General features: G+C 39.9%; 1 long non-coding RNA gene across 1 annotated transcript in view; it reads left to right on the forward strand.

The window, feature by feature from the left end:
* The window catches only part of LOC107974809 (uncharacterized), a 54,518-nt gene that overhangs the window by 38,834 nt on the left and 387 nt on the right, over nucleotides 1-15,297 (forward strand). The window lies entirely within an intron of this gene.

The raw sequence follows: 15,297 nt of genomic DNA on the forward strand, positions 1-15,297 counted from the left end.
TCTGCCCCTAGGACCCCACCTCAGACACTTACCATATGGAATTTGAATTGTACTGTAGTTCTGAATACATTTTTATTCTCTGACTTTTCCCTTAGAACATTATTGCTTCTTTTTTTCCCCCACAAAAATTGTTCAATGTCCCTTTATAGGGTTTAAGATAGGCATGCACTTTAGAAAATTCATAGCATATTTTACTAAGTCTCCATTTTTTTTCCTATTAGCAGGTTATTTGCTAATAAAAAGAAACTCAAGTTATTTTTATACTTGAGAAGGGAATTCCTCTTTCTCCTTAGCATTCAGATTCATGAATCTGCTTTGTAAACAAGTTGCTTTCTATAGCATAATTTATTTTAGTGGGTTGAAAATAATGCTAAAAATATATCTGGTATCTGCATAAAGCTATAAATATAAGAAGAAAAGGGAAAAAATGGGAAGTGGGGAAGGATGTGAATATAGAATCTACCATGTAGCACACACTGTATATGCAATCTGAAGGATGAGAAGTGAAGGAATTTGCCCCAAGGACACACAGACAGTGACGATCCAGCCAGGGATTTAAACCAGAACAGAATAGAAATGAGTGAAATTAAGTTCCTTTGTGTTCTAGGAAAAATAGCACTCTTACATGTTATGATAATATTACTTTTATTATCTTGATGCAAACACATCAATCTTGGTTTAATTGCTACTGGCTCATTTTCTATAGTATTTCTATAGGATTTCTTTGGCCTTTCCAGGTTTTTCCATTCTCATAGCCAAATGGCTGTGAGGTATTAGTGGACTGCTGCTACGCCCTCTGCTCACTCCATTTTTGAACAGGAGGATCAGCATTGGCTCTTTTTAGTGCGGTGTGTTGTGTTATGTCTTTGTCACTAGAACACAGCTGTGGTTTCCCAATTGCTTTTTCAACAACATTAAAGTTTTTTTAAAATTATAGTCCTACAGGCTCTCCATCAGTAGATGGAAAGTACCTTTTTGCCAGTTGCTATCAACACCCATTTGTTTTGGCACTTGTGTTTAGCTTAGGAGGATAGACTGATTTGTCTTTGATCCATACACAAGCCAAACTTAGGCCTTGGACACCTTATTCTTCATTCCCTCTTACTCGCAGGAGGAGAATTGATTGATCCATGTGCTGTTTCCTTGTGACATACACCAGGCCCCAGAATTTGAATACTTACCAGTAGAGAGAAGGCTGTGTTCATCTACCCAGTCCCCACTCACAGAAGTAGCTGAGTGTCTCTGAATAGCTATAGATGGCTTTCTTCTGTATGTTTTCCTCTTCTGAATATTTATGTGTTATTTATCCTCCTCAAGCCCACTATTACTTGGGCAAACTTCTAATTTCCTTATAGCTTTCTGCTATTTTGATAATTTTGTGTTTATTTTAAATGAAATGTCAGAGTTTAGAACTGGAAGCAACTTTAGAGGTTATCTAATTAAACCCTATTTAATTTGTCCAACTCATGATGTAAATTATTTCCAAATTACAAAAGTCATATGTTTTTGAGTTCAGAAAACTTTGAGAACAGAAAGGAGAAAATAACAAAGATCATATGTAGATGTATTTTGCATGTGAGAAGGACATGAATTTTGGGGGCCAAGGGCAGAATGCTGTAGCTTGAATGAATCCCCTTCCAAATTCAGGTGTTGAAACTAAATGGCCAGTATGATGATATTAAGAAGTGGAGCCTTTAAGAGGGATTAGGCCATGAGGGATCCTCCCTTGTGAATAGGATTAAGGGCCACATAAAAGAGGCTTTATGCAATGCTCCATCTCTTGCCCTTTTACCTTCTGCCATGTGAGGATGTCATAAGACCCTCACCAGACAATGAACCTGCTGGTGTACTGATCTTAAGATTCCCAGCCTCCAGAATTGTGAGAAAATAAATTTCTGTTCTTTATAAATTACCCAGTCTCAAGTATTCTGTTATAGCAGCACAAAACAGACTAGGACAGTATGTAGTATTACTGTCTGGTAGTAACCGCTGCTGATATTTTGATGTATATACTTTAAAAAATATTGTATTATGTCTGTAATTTTAAAAATATTGTACAGACATTTAATTTTCTTCATTTTTTCTTTTAAGATATTTTAATTAAGTATGTTATACAGAAATGCTTACTTATTGTTAAAAATGCTAACAATATATATACATTGAAAATTTCCCTTAACCTCTCTTCCTTGCCCATATCCCAAATCTGTTTCTTGTAGACATAATCACTGTAATCAATTTAGTCTGCATCCCTTCATATCTATTTCCCTGTATTTACATATACATATGTACATATAAAAATATTTAGTTTTGTTTTATATATATTAAGTTAATCACGTCATGATCTGTGCATTTGTCTGAAGTTTGCATTCTTCACTTATAAATGCTTTAAACCTCTTTTCATATCAATCTATCATGTAATTCAGGGTCCAGATAGAAAGCAAATGGATCAACTCCAACTAAGTAATTTGATTGAATCTTCATAAACTAAATTTTATGGCCGTGTATAGGGAAATCATAGGCGAGTACCCTGAGATTAGTAATAATAAAGACACTCCTACCACCTCTAGACCAGAACAGGGAAGGGTGAGAGGAGGAGTTTTTGGGGAGAGGGAGAGGTTGTGAGAGACAGAAAAAGAAACAGCAATAGAGAGAGAGAGACAAAGAGAGACAGAGACAGAGAGAGTTGTGTGGAATGGGCTGCTTGGCAGGGCTGAGACCTTCAGTGGAGGGAGGTGGTCAGTCTAAACCAATTCCACAGGGAGGGAATCAAGGAAATAAAAAGCTCTCCATCCCTTCCTTTCTATTGTGGATTGCATATTTCTATCCCCCTCCACCGCCTCAAAATTCATATATTAAAGCCCTAACCTCCAACATGATAGTGTTTGGAGACGGCGTTTTGGGGAGGTAATTTGGGTTAGATGAGATCATAAGGGCAGACCCTCATAATGGGATTAGTGCCCTTATACAAAAAGAGAAAGGGAGTGAGAGCTTGCTCTCTTTCTCTGCATGTGCACGGACTGAAAAAAGACCACAGAGCACATAGCAAGAAGGTGGCAGCCAGGTGCAGTTGTTCTTGCTGGTAATCCCAGCACTTTGAGAGGCTGAGGTGGGAGGATCCCTTGAGCCCAGGAGTTTGAGATCAGCTTGGGCAACATAATGAGACCCTCGTTTTTACCAAAAAAAGAAAAAAAATGAGCCAGGTATGGTGGCTCACACCAGTAGTCTCAGCTACTCAGGAGGCTGAAGTGAGAGGATTGGTTGAGGCTGGGAGGTCGAGGCTGCAGTGAGCTGTGACTGCACCACTGCACTCCAGCCTGGGTGGCAGAATGAGACCTGTTTCAGAACAAAAACAAAACAAAACAACAAAACCACAAAAACAATAAAAACAAAAGATGCCATCTGCACATCTGCAGGCCAGGAAGAGAGTCCTTACCAGAAACCAAACCCCACTGAATCTTGATCTTGCACTTTACAGCCTCCAGAACTATGAGAAAATAAATTCCTGTTGTTTAAGCTACCCAATCTGTGGTATTTTGTTATGGTAGCTTGACTAGACCAAAACACCCTCTTTGATCTTGGAGGGAGATTCTTATTGGCTGAACAGAGTCAGAAGCTGGAGAGAAAGGGAGTATGTTGATGCTATCCATATATGTCAACCTTCCAAGGAACAGTATTGGCATGTTCTTATAGATTTGTTAATTCTTTCAACAAAGAATCCTCAGTGCTTCTTTATGACAGACATTGTTCACGGTCAAGGGAATAAGGTCAAAAAAGTCATTGTCCTTCAGGAGTTCATATTTTATTAGAGTTGGTGTGCCATAGAATACAAAGTATTTCCTAGCTAGCACATACTAGAGTTTGTTAATCCATTACTGATAGGAATTTATGCTGTTTTAATTGTCTTTATTTATGCAGTGTTGCATGAATTTTCTTGTTTGTGCATCTTTCTGCATATGTAAAAATACTTCTTTCAGGTAGACACTAAGAGATAGAATTGCTGGATTAAAAGAAATATGCATATTTAATATTAAACAGGCGGATTTAAATTACACTTCTACTAATGGGGTGTAAGAATACTTATTTCCCCTTACTCAGCAACAGTTATCATTCTCTCAAAGTTTTGTCAATCTTTGGGAAGCAGGGATAGTTGGTAATTATTGAGTTTGAATCTTCCTGATTACTGGTGAGAATTAGAACATTTTAATGTATTTATGGCTGTCTGAATTTCCTCTTTTGTGAATTGCCTTGCCTGTTCATATGCTTTGGTTGCTCTCTCTGTCTTTTTTTTTTTGAAATTCATTGTTGTTTAAATTTATTTCTAAGCATTCTTTGTATATTTTATGTTTTATTCTAAGTCTTGTTCTGTTTGCTGTAGTAACACTGTTTACTCAGTGTCCCTTAGGTTGTGTTTTTGTTTGGGGCCACTCAGAATATCCTGGTGCTGGTATTCCTCCTGTGTCCACCAATGTTTGGTTGAGCTCATGTTGTAATTACTCCTGTCAATGCTTTATCTCTTTCTGACTCCTGATCTCTAATGACTGGGGGTCTATGCCAGTAGGTGGAATATACCTGTAGCTTTTCTCCTAGGAGTGTAACTCCCCTGTTTTTCCTGGGTATTGCTAGTCATCCAGAGCTCATATCTGTCCTAATACCCTGGCTAACGTGCCCCACCTCACTGCTCAAGTCTGGTGGCAGATGCCTTTGCTGCTGAGGCTGGACATGGGGAGGTTGGGAAGGGGTAGGCTATCTGATTACTCCTGCTGACAGGTCCTGACCAACCACTCTCCCAGTTGCTGATGGACCCTTCTACTCTCTCTAATTGTTTTTCTGAGCCAGATGTTCCCTGGAGTCATTCCTGCCTTTTATGCCTGCCTTTTTTTCTGGGTGTATTATGTGTTGTAGTTTTCCATTTTCCTCTAATCCCATTTGCCTTGTGTCTGTCAGGGATTCCTCATAAATTTAAGTGCCCAAGAACACTTCTTCTTGTTTATCAGGGCTATTACAGAATTTATATATATTTTTATATTCTGTCATGACAGGAGATTTGCAGTCAGAGGAAGAAGGCTGGAGCATGATCTAGCCCAGAGATTGTCAAACATTTTCTATAAAGGGCCAAATGGTAAATACTTTAAGCTTTGCAGGCAAGATGGTTTCTGTCACTACTCAACTCTGCCTTTGTAGTGCAAAAGCGGCAAATGATGAATGGATGTGGCAGTGTTCCGATCGGCCTGATTTACGAAACAGGATAGAATTTGAACCAAAGGCCCTAATTTGCAGACACCTGACCTAGATCCCTTTCCCTTTATGGAAGAGATGAAGAATCTGTGCCTAGAGGAGGGTGAAATATTTGCCCTAAGCTACTCAGCTAGTGTGAATGGAAGAACTAGGTTGATCTCCTCATCTGCTTACTCAGCTGTGATCTTTCCTCCACTTCCCTGTTTTTGCAGGGTTAAAAAGACTCCTAAACAGATCTCAGTTCTCCCAGAGCCTTGGAAACAGTGAAGTTACCTTCAGTTTCTTTTACTTTTTGTTCTGTGACTTAAAAGCAAATAAAGTCCAGGCTAAGTTACTTAACTATGGTGCTCACTGCTGTTGACAAAATTATTCAAATTCTGTAAAATGTTTGAAAAGATTTGTTCTGAGCCATATATAAGGGACCAATGGCCTGTGACGCAGCCCTCAGGAGCTCCTAAGAACATGTGCCTAAGATGGTCAGGGCACAGCCTAGTTTTAGACATTTCAAGGAGACATGAGACGTCAATCAAATACCTGTAAGATTTACATTGGTTCAATCTGGAAGGGCAGGACAACTCAAAGTTGGGGGGCAGGTGGGAGGGGTTTCCAGGTCATAGGTAGATTTAAAAATTCTCTGATTGGCAGTTGGTTGAAAGATTTATTATCAATAGAAAAGATTGTCTGGGTTACTACAAGGGGTTGTGGAAACCTAGGTTTTATCATGCAGATGAAGCCTCCAAGTAGCAGACTTCAGGGAGAATAGATTGTAAATATTTCTTTTCTAAAAAAAATTTTTACTTTAAGTTCCGGGATACATGTGCAGAATGTGCAGGTTTATTACATAGGTATACATGTGCCATAGTGGTTTGCTGCACCTACAACTGACCTATCCTCTAAGTTCCTTCCCCTTGCCCCCCACCCCCCAACAGGCCCTGGTGTGTGTTGTTCCCCTCCCCTGTGTCCATGTGTTCTCATTGTTCAATTCTCACTTATGAGTGAGAACATGTGGTGTTTGGTTTTCTGTTCCTGTTAGTTTGCTGAGGATGATGGCTTCCAGCTTCATTCATGTTCCTGCAAAGGACATGATCTCATTCCTTTTTTTTTTCATTTTTTGAGATGGAGTCTCACATTGTCACCTGGGCTGGTGTGCGGTGGCATGATCTTGGCTCGCTGCAACCTCCACCTCCTGGGTTCAAGCGATTCTCCTGCCTCAGCCTCTCGAGTAGCTGGGACTACAGGCACACGCCACCACATCTGGCTAATTTTTGTATTTTTAGTAGAGACGGGGTTTCACTATTTTGGCCAGGCTGATCTCGAACTCCTGACCTCATGATCTGCCCACCTCAGCCTCCCAAAGTGCTGGGATTACAGGTGTCAGCCACTGTGCCTGGCCCCTTTTTATGGCTGCCTAGTATTCCATGGTGTATATGTACCACATTTTCTTTATCTGGTCTATTATCAATGGGCATTTGGATTGGTTCCATGATTTTGCTATTATAAATGGTGCTGCAGTAAACATTTGTGTGCATGTGTCTTTATAGTAGAATGATTTATATTCCTTTGGGTATATGCCCAGTAATGGGATTGCTGGGTCAAATTGTATTTCTGGTTCTAGCTTCTTGAGGAACTGCCATACTGTCTTTCACAGTGGTTGAACTAATTTACATTCCCACCAAGTGTAAAAGCGTTCTGATTTCTCCACAGCCTTGACAGCATCTGTTGTTTCTTGGCTTCTTAATAATCACTATTCTGACTTGTGTGAGATATTATCTTACTGTGGTTTTGATTTGGATTTCTCTAATGATCAGTGATGTTGAGCTTTTTTTCATATGTTTGTTGGCCTCATAAATGTCTTCTTTTGATAAGTGTCTGTTCATATCCTTTGCCTACTTTTTGATGGGGTTGTTTTCTTCTTGCAAATTTTTTTAAGTTCGTTATAAATTCTGGATATTAGACCTTTGTCAGATGGGTAGCTTGCAAAAATTTTCTCCCATTATGTAGATTGAGTGTTCACTCTGATGATAGATTCTTTTGCTGTGCAGAAGCTCTTTAGTTTAATTGGATCCCATTTGTCAATTTTGGCATTTGTTGCAATTGCTTTTGGCATTTTCATCATGAAGACTTTGCTCATGCTATGTCCTGAGTGGTATTGCCTAGGTTTTCTTCTAGGGTTTTTATGATTTTGGGTTTTATATTTAGGTCTTTAATCCATCTTGAGTTAATTTTTGTATAAGGTGTAAGGAAGTGGTCAAGTTTCAGTTTTCTACATATGGCTAGCCAGTTTTCCCAGCATCATTTATTGAATAGGAGATCCTTTCCCCATTGCTTGTTTTTGTCAGGTTTGTCGAAGATCAGATGGTTGCAGATGTGTCATGTTATTTCTGAGGTCTCTATTCTGTTCCGTTGGTCTATATGTCTGCTTTGGTACCAGTACCATGCTTTTTTCATTACTGTAGCCTTGTAGTATAGTTTGAAGTCAGGTAGTCTGATGCCTGCAGCTTTGTTCTTTTTGCTTAGGATTATCTTGGCTATATGGGGGTCTTCTTTGATTCCGTATGAAATTTAAAGTTTTTTTCTAATTCTCTGAAGAATATCAATGGTAGTTTGATGGGAATAACATTGAATCTATAAATTACTTTGGGCAGTATGACCATTTTCACAATATTGATTCTTCCTATCCATGAGCATGAAATGTTTTTCCATTAGTTTGTGTCCTCTCTTATTTCCTGGAGCAGCAATTTGAAGAGGTCCTTCACATTCCTTGTTAGCTGTATTCCTAGGTATTTTATTCTCTTTGTAGCAATTGTGAATGGCATTTCATTCATGATTTGGCTCTTTGCTTGTCTATTGTTGGTGCAAAGGAATGCCTGTGATTTTTGCACATTGATTTTGTATCCTGGGACTTTGCTGAAGTTACTTATCAGCTTAAGGAGTTTTGGGGCTGAGATGATTGGGTTTTCTAAATATAAAATCATATTGTCTGCCAACAGAGACAATTTGACTTTCTTTCTTCCTGTTTGAATACCCTTTATTTCTTTCTCTTGCCTGATTGCCCTGGCTAGAACTTCCAATACTATGCTGAATAGGAGTGGTGAGAAAGGGCGTCCTTGTCTTGTACCAGTTTTGAAAGGGAATGCTTCCAGCTTTTGACCATTTTATATTATATTGGCTGTGGGTTTGTCATAAATAGCTCTTATTATTTGGAGATATGTTCTATCAATACCTAGTTTATTCAGAGTTTTTAACATGAAGGGATTTTGAATTTTATCAAAGGCCTTTTCTGCATCTATTGAGATAATCATGTGGTTTTTGTCATTGGTTCTGTTTATGTGATGGATTATATTTATTGATTTATGTATGTTGAACCAGCCTTGCATCCCAGAAATGAAGCTGACTTGATCTTGGTGGATAAGGTTTTTGATGTGCTGCTGGATTTTGTTTGCCAGTATTTTATTGAGGATTTTTGCATCGATGTTCATCAGGGATATTGGCCTGAAGTTTTCTTTTTTTGTTGTGTCTCTTCCTGATTTTGGTATCAGGATGATGCTGGCTTCATAAAATGAGTTATGGAGGAGTCCCTCCTTTTTAATTGTTTGGAATTGTTTCAGAAGGAATGGTACCAGCTCCTCTTTGTACCTCTGGTAGAATTTGGCTGTGAATCCATCTGGTCCTGGGTTTTTTTTTTTTTGATTGATAGGCTATTAATTACTACCTCAATTTCAGAACTTGTTATTGGTCTATTAAAAGATCTGACTTCTTCCTAGTTTAGTATTTGGGGGTTGTATGGGTCCAGAAATTCATCCATTTCTTATAGATTTTCTAGTTTATTTGCATAGAGGTGTTCATAGTATTCTCTGATGGTAGTTTGTATTTCTGTGGGGTCAGTGGTGATGTCCCATTTATCATTTTTTATTGTGCCTATTTGATTCTTCTCTCTTTTCTTCTTTGTTAGTCTAACTAGTGGTCTATCTATTTGGTTAATTTTTTCAAAAACCAGCTCCTGGATTCCTTGATTTTATGGAAGTTTTTTTGTATCTCTATCTCCTTCAATTCTGCTCTGCTCTTAGTTATTTCTTGGATTAGTTTGCTCTTGCCTCTCTAGTTTTTTTAATTGTGATGTTATTGTGCCAGTTTGAGATCTTTCTAACTTTCTAATGTGGGCATTTAGTGCTATAAATTTCCCTCTTAACACCGCTTTAACTGTGTCACAGAGAATTTGATATGTTTTCTCTTTGTTCTCATTGGTTTCAAATAATTTCTTGGTTTTTGTCTTAATTTCATTATTTACCAATGAGTCCTTCAGGAGCAGGTTGTTTAATTTCCATGTAGTTGTGTGGTTTTGAGTGAGTTTCTTAATCCTGAGTTCTAATTTGATTGCACTGTTGTCTGATAGACTGTTTGTTATTATTTCAGTTCTTTTGCATTTGCTAAGGAGTGTTTTACTTCCAATTATGTGGTCAATTTTAGAATAAGTGCTGTGTGACCCTGAGAAGAATGAATATTCTGTTGATTTGGGGTGGAGAGTTCTGTAGTAGTCTACTAGGTCCACTTGATCCAGAGCTGAGTTCAAGTCCTGAATATCCTTGGTATTTTTCTGTCTCATTGATCTGTCTAATATTGAGAGTTGGGGGTTAAAGTCTCCCACTATTATTGTGTAGGAGTCTAAATCTCTTTGTAGGTCTCTAAGAACTTTTAGTGAATCTGAGTGCTCCTGTATTGTGTGCATATATATTTAGAATAGTTAGCTCTTCTTGTTGAATTGTTCCCTTTACCCTTATGTAATGCCTTCTTTGTCATTTTTTATCTTTGTTGTTTAAAGTCTTGTTTTGCCAGAGACTAGGATAGCAACCCCTGCTTTATTTTGCTTTCCATTTGCTTGGTAAATTTTCCTCCATCCCCCCTTTTTTTTAGCCTATGTGTGTCTTTGCCCATGAGATGGGTCTCCTGAATACAGCACACCAATCGGTCTTGACTCTATCCAATTTGCCAGGCTGTGTCTTTTAATTGGGGCATTTAGTCCATTTAGAGTTAAGGCTAATATTGTTTTGTGTGAATTTGGTCCTGTCATCATGATGGTGTCTGGTTATTTTCCACATTAGTTGATGCAGTTTCTTCATAGTGTCATTGGTCTTTATGTTTTGGTGTGTTATTGCAGTGGCTGGTATCAGTTTTTCCTTTCCATATTTAGTTCTTCTTTCAGGATCTTTTGCAAGGCAGGCCTGGTGTTAACAAAATCCCTCACAGCATTTGCTTGTCTGGAAAGGATTTTATTTCTCCTTTGCTTATGAAGCTTAGTTTGGCTGCATATGAAATTCTGGGTTGAAAATTCTTTTCCTTAAGAATGCTGAATATTGGCTCCCAGTCTCTTCTGGCTTGTAGAGTTTCTGCTGAGAGGTCTGCTGTTAGTCTGATGGGCTTCCCTTTGTAGATGACCTGGCCTTTTTCTCTGACTGCCCTTAGCATTTTTTCCTTCATTTTGACCTTGGAGTATCAGGGGAAATTCAGCCAGATATCAGGAAAAATTCACCCCCGATATTTCACATAGGTTCTTTTCTATTTTCCCTAAGTGTTGGCCGGTCTGAGAAATAAAGGGACAAAGTACAAAAGAGAGAAATTTTAAAGCTGGGTGTCCAGGGGAGACATCACATGTCGGCAGGTTCCGTGATGCCCCCTGAGCCTTAAAACCAGCAAGTTTTTATTAGTGATTTTCAAAAGGGGAGGGAGTATACAAATAGGGTGTGGGTCACAGAGGTCACATGCTTCACAAGGTAATAGAATATCACAAGGCAAATGGAGGCAGGGTGAGATCACGAGATCACAGGACCACAGGACCGGGGCAAAATTAAAATTGTTACTGAAGTTTTGGGCATGCATTGTCATTGATAACATCTTATCAGGAGCCAGGGTTTGAGAGCAGACAACCCAACTGACCAAAATTTATTAGGCGGGAATTTCCTCATCCTAATAAGCCTGGGAGCACTAAGGGAGACTGGGGCTTATTTCATCCCTACAGCTTCGACCATAAAAGACGGCCGCCCCCGAAGCGGCCATTTTAGAGGCCTACCCTCAGGGATGCATTCTCTTTCTCAGGGATGTTCCTTGCTGAGAAAAAGAATTCAGCGATATTTCTCCCATTTGCTTTTGAAAGAAGAGAAATATGGCTCTGTTCTGCCTGGCTCACCAGTGGTCAGAGTTTAAGGTTATCTCTCTTGTTTCCTGAACATTGCTGTTATTCTGTTCTTTTTTCAAGGTGCCCAGATTTCATATTGTTCAAACACATATGCTCTACAAACAATTTGTGCAGTTAACGCAATCATCACAGGGTCCTGAGGTGACCTACATCCTCCTCAGCTTACGAGGATGACGGGATTAAGAGATTAAAGTAAAGACAGGCATAGGAAATCACAAGGGTATTGACTGGGGAAGTGATAAGTGTCCATGAAGTCTTCACAATTTATGTTCAGAGATTGCAGTAAAGACAGGCATCTTGGGGTTGATATTCTCATGGAGTATATTAGTGGTGTTCTGATTCCTGAATTTGCATGTTGGCCTGTCTTACTAAGTTGGGGAAGTTCTCCAGGATAATATCCTGAAGTGTACTTTCCAGCTTGTTTCCATTCTCCCTTTCTCCTTCATGTACTCCAATCAATTGTAGGTTTGGTCTTTTTATGAAGTCCCATGTTTCTTGGAGGCTTTTCTTATTCCTTTCCATTCTTTTTTCTCTAGCCTTGTCTGTATGCCTTATTTCAGCAAGGTGGTCTTCAAATTGTAAAATCCTTTCTTCTGCTTGGTCTGTCCAGCTATTGATACTTGTGTATGCTTCATGAAGCTCTCATGCTGTGTTTTTCAGTTTTATCAGGTCATTTATGTTCCTCTCTAAACTGGTTATTCTAGTTAGCAGCTCCTCTAACTTCCTATCAAGGTTCTTAGCTTCTTTGGATTGGGTTAGAACTTGCTCCTTTAGCTCAGCATAGTTTTTTATTACTTATCTTCTGAAGCCTACTTCTGTCAATTGGTCCATCTCATCCTCTGTCCAGTTCTGGACCCTTGATGAAGAGGTGTTGTGATCATTTGGAGGAGAAGAGGCACTCTGGCCTTTTGGATTCTTGGTGTTTTTTTGGTTGATTCTTTCTCATCTTTGTGAGTTTGTCTAGTTTTGGTCTTTGAGGCTGCTGGCCCTTGGATAGGGTTTTTGTGGGGGTTATTTTTGTTTTGTGGATGCTGTTGTTGTTGCTTTCTGTTTGTTTGTTTTTCTTTCAATGGTCAGGTCCCTCTTCTGCAGGACTGCTGCAGTTTGCTGGGGGTTCACTTCAGGCCCTATTCATCTACTTCATTCCTGCACCTGGAGATGTCACTCAATAAGGCTGGAGAACAGCACAGATGGGTACCTGCTCCTTCTTCTGGGATCTCTGACCTTAAGGGGCACCAACCTGATGCTAATAGGATTGCTCTTGTATATAGGGCATCTGACAACCCCTGTTGGAGGGCCTCACCCAGTTGGGTGTTTCATGGGGAACAGGACCCATTTAATGAACTACTTTGTCTGTCCTTTGGTGGAGGGGGTGTGCTTTGCTGGGGGGAAACCCATTCATCTGGGCTGCCTGGATTCCTGAGAACTACCAGAAGGAAAGGCTAAGTCTGCTGGTCCATAGAGACTGTGGGCACCCCTCCTCCTAGGGGATCAGGCCCAGGGAGATCTGGGATCTGTCCTTGAGCCTCCGGCTGGAGCTACTGGAGTTCCTGGAGGGAAGCCTGGCCCAGTGAGGAAGGATGAGTCAGGGTCAGGCCTGAAGAGGCACTCTGGCCGTGGTCTGCCACAGCTGGTGTGTTGGGCTGTGGGGGACATATCTCGGGACCAAGCCATCCAGCCTCCCTGGCTCCATCAGGAGAAAAGTGTAGCCTGGAGCTATAGAGATGGATGCTCCCTTCCCCCGCCCAGGGAGCTTAGCATGTGGGAGTCCCAGTGCTGGCTGCTGCCCCTTCCCCAAGGAGCTTAAACAGCAGGCAGCTGCAGCTGTGGTGCTGGTCACCCCTCCCCATGGGAGCTTGGTATGCTTAAGCAGATTCCATCTGAGAGGCTGTTGAGAATCTGCATGGCTCCAGGTTTGGGACGCTAGGCCCTTGTAGTGTGGGTTCACTGGTGGGATCTTCCAATCCGTGGGTTGCATGGTTCTGTGGAAATAGCACAGTTTCCCTGATGGAGTAGTAGCTCAATCACTGCCTCCCTTGGCTGAGGATTGGGGGGTCCCCTGCCCCATGTGGCTCTCAGGTGGGCCGCTGGACCACCCTGTTCTTCCTTGCTCTCAATGGATTGTGCCAGACTCCTAGTCAGTTCTGATGAGAGAACCTGGATACCTTGGTTGCCGGTGAAGGATTCACATACTTATTATGGGAGCCTCCAAATGCCACTGTTTCTAGTTGGCCATCGTAGTCCCACCTCCTGGATTATAAATATTTCTTATCAGACTTAAGATCTGTGCCATTGTTAATGTTGGTCAGCTTTTCCTGAATTCTAAAAGGGAGAAGGGTCTAATGAGGCATGTTCAACTCCCTCTTCCATCATGACCAGAGCAAGTTTTTCAGGTTAATTTTGGAAAGCCCTGGGCCTAAAGGAGGGGTCCATTTAGATGGTTGGGGGGCCTTAGAATTTTATTTTTGGTTTACACTGTGAAATCATAGAACTGATAGATGTTGGATTGAGGGTAGGACTGGTGTTCATATTTCAGCTTTTCCTTTTGTGAGCTGTGAAGAAATTTGGTGAGATTAATAGAGCTTAAATTATTTCAGCTCTTCAGAGACAAGGTTCTAGATTAAGCACAAATATTATTACTCAATATTAGTAACTATGGTCCACAAGGGATAGAATTTGCTATCATAGTGAAAGTCATTTCTTTTTTTTTCTAGCTTTGGGGCAACAGGAAAGGGATTAAGGTTGGAATTTGGATTGAGGTTTACCTGTATTCTGCCACTTACTTACAGGCTGTGTGACCTTGAGAAAATTACTTAAACTCACTGTTTTCATCTGATTCATCCTAAAATGAGAGGAAAAAAATGCCCATTTCAAGGCTTGTTTTGAATTAATTGAGATAATGTATAAAAAATTAACACATTGAAAAACATCATGAAAGTAGAAGTTATTAGTATATAGATTGAGAATAGAAACCCTGATACAAGTAACAAATTAGTACAATTGCTGTTGTTACTTGAAATGCAAAGAATAGGGGAATATAACTGAAACAGTATACTCAGGAACGTGTTAACTAGTAAGGCTGGGTTACATTTAGTAGGAAAATAATGTTAATTTATTTCTGTTGAAATTTTATTGTTTCCAGGGGCTTTATTTCAAGTTAATGCATCTACTTTTAATCTTCTTACAATTATCTAGGATAATAAATTAAACATTCTTTCCACTGGAGGTATTTAAATGAAGTATCTCATTTAAAAATGTACCTGTATAAAACAGCCTTACTTGCTTTAGATCAGAGGAATGAGATAGTGAAGTTAATTTCATCTTTTGTTTAACAAAGTCATTCTTCATGCTCTTTCTTTCCTTCAAAAAGAGGCAGTAGGACATTGTGGTCAGAGTGTAGCCTTTGAATCTGGGTTACTTGGGCTTGAATTCCAGGATGCCAGTTACCAGCTGTGTCACTCTGGACAAGTTGCTTAACTTCTGTGTATCTCAGTTTCCTTATCCATAGAATTGGGATAATCACAATCCATATCTTCTAGGTTGTTTTAAGAGTTAAAAGTGTCACTGTAATAAAGAATTTAGAGCAGTGCCTGGCACTTAGTAAGGGCTCATTAAATATTAGATATTATTATCATTATTATTTTGAGACATAGTCTCACTCTGTTGCCCAGGCTGGAGGGCAGTGTGTGAACATGGCTCACTGCAGCCTCGACCTCCTGGGCTCAAGCGATCCTCTCACCTTAGCCTCCCAAGTAGCTGGGATTACAAGTATGCCCGTCTAATTTTTGTTTTTGTTTTTTTTCTGCAGAGATGGGGTTTCACCATGTTGCCCAGGCTGGTCTTGAACTCCTGAGTCAAGTGATCAGCTTGTC

The sequence above is a fragment of the Pan troglodytes genome, chromosome 4 (genome assembly GCF_028858775.2).
Source record: "Pan troglodytes isolate AG18354 chromosome 4, NHGRI_mPanTro3-v2.0_pri, whole genome shotgun sequence".
Taxonomy (NCBI): domain Eukaryota; kingdom Metazoa; phylum Chordata; class Mammalia; order Primates; family Hominidae; genus Pan; species Pan troglodytes.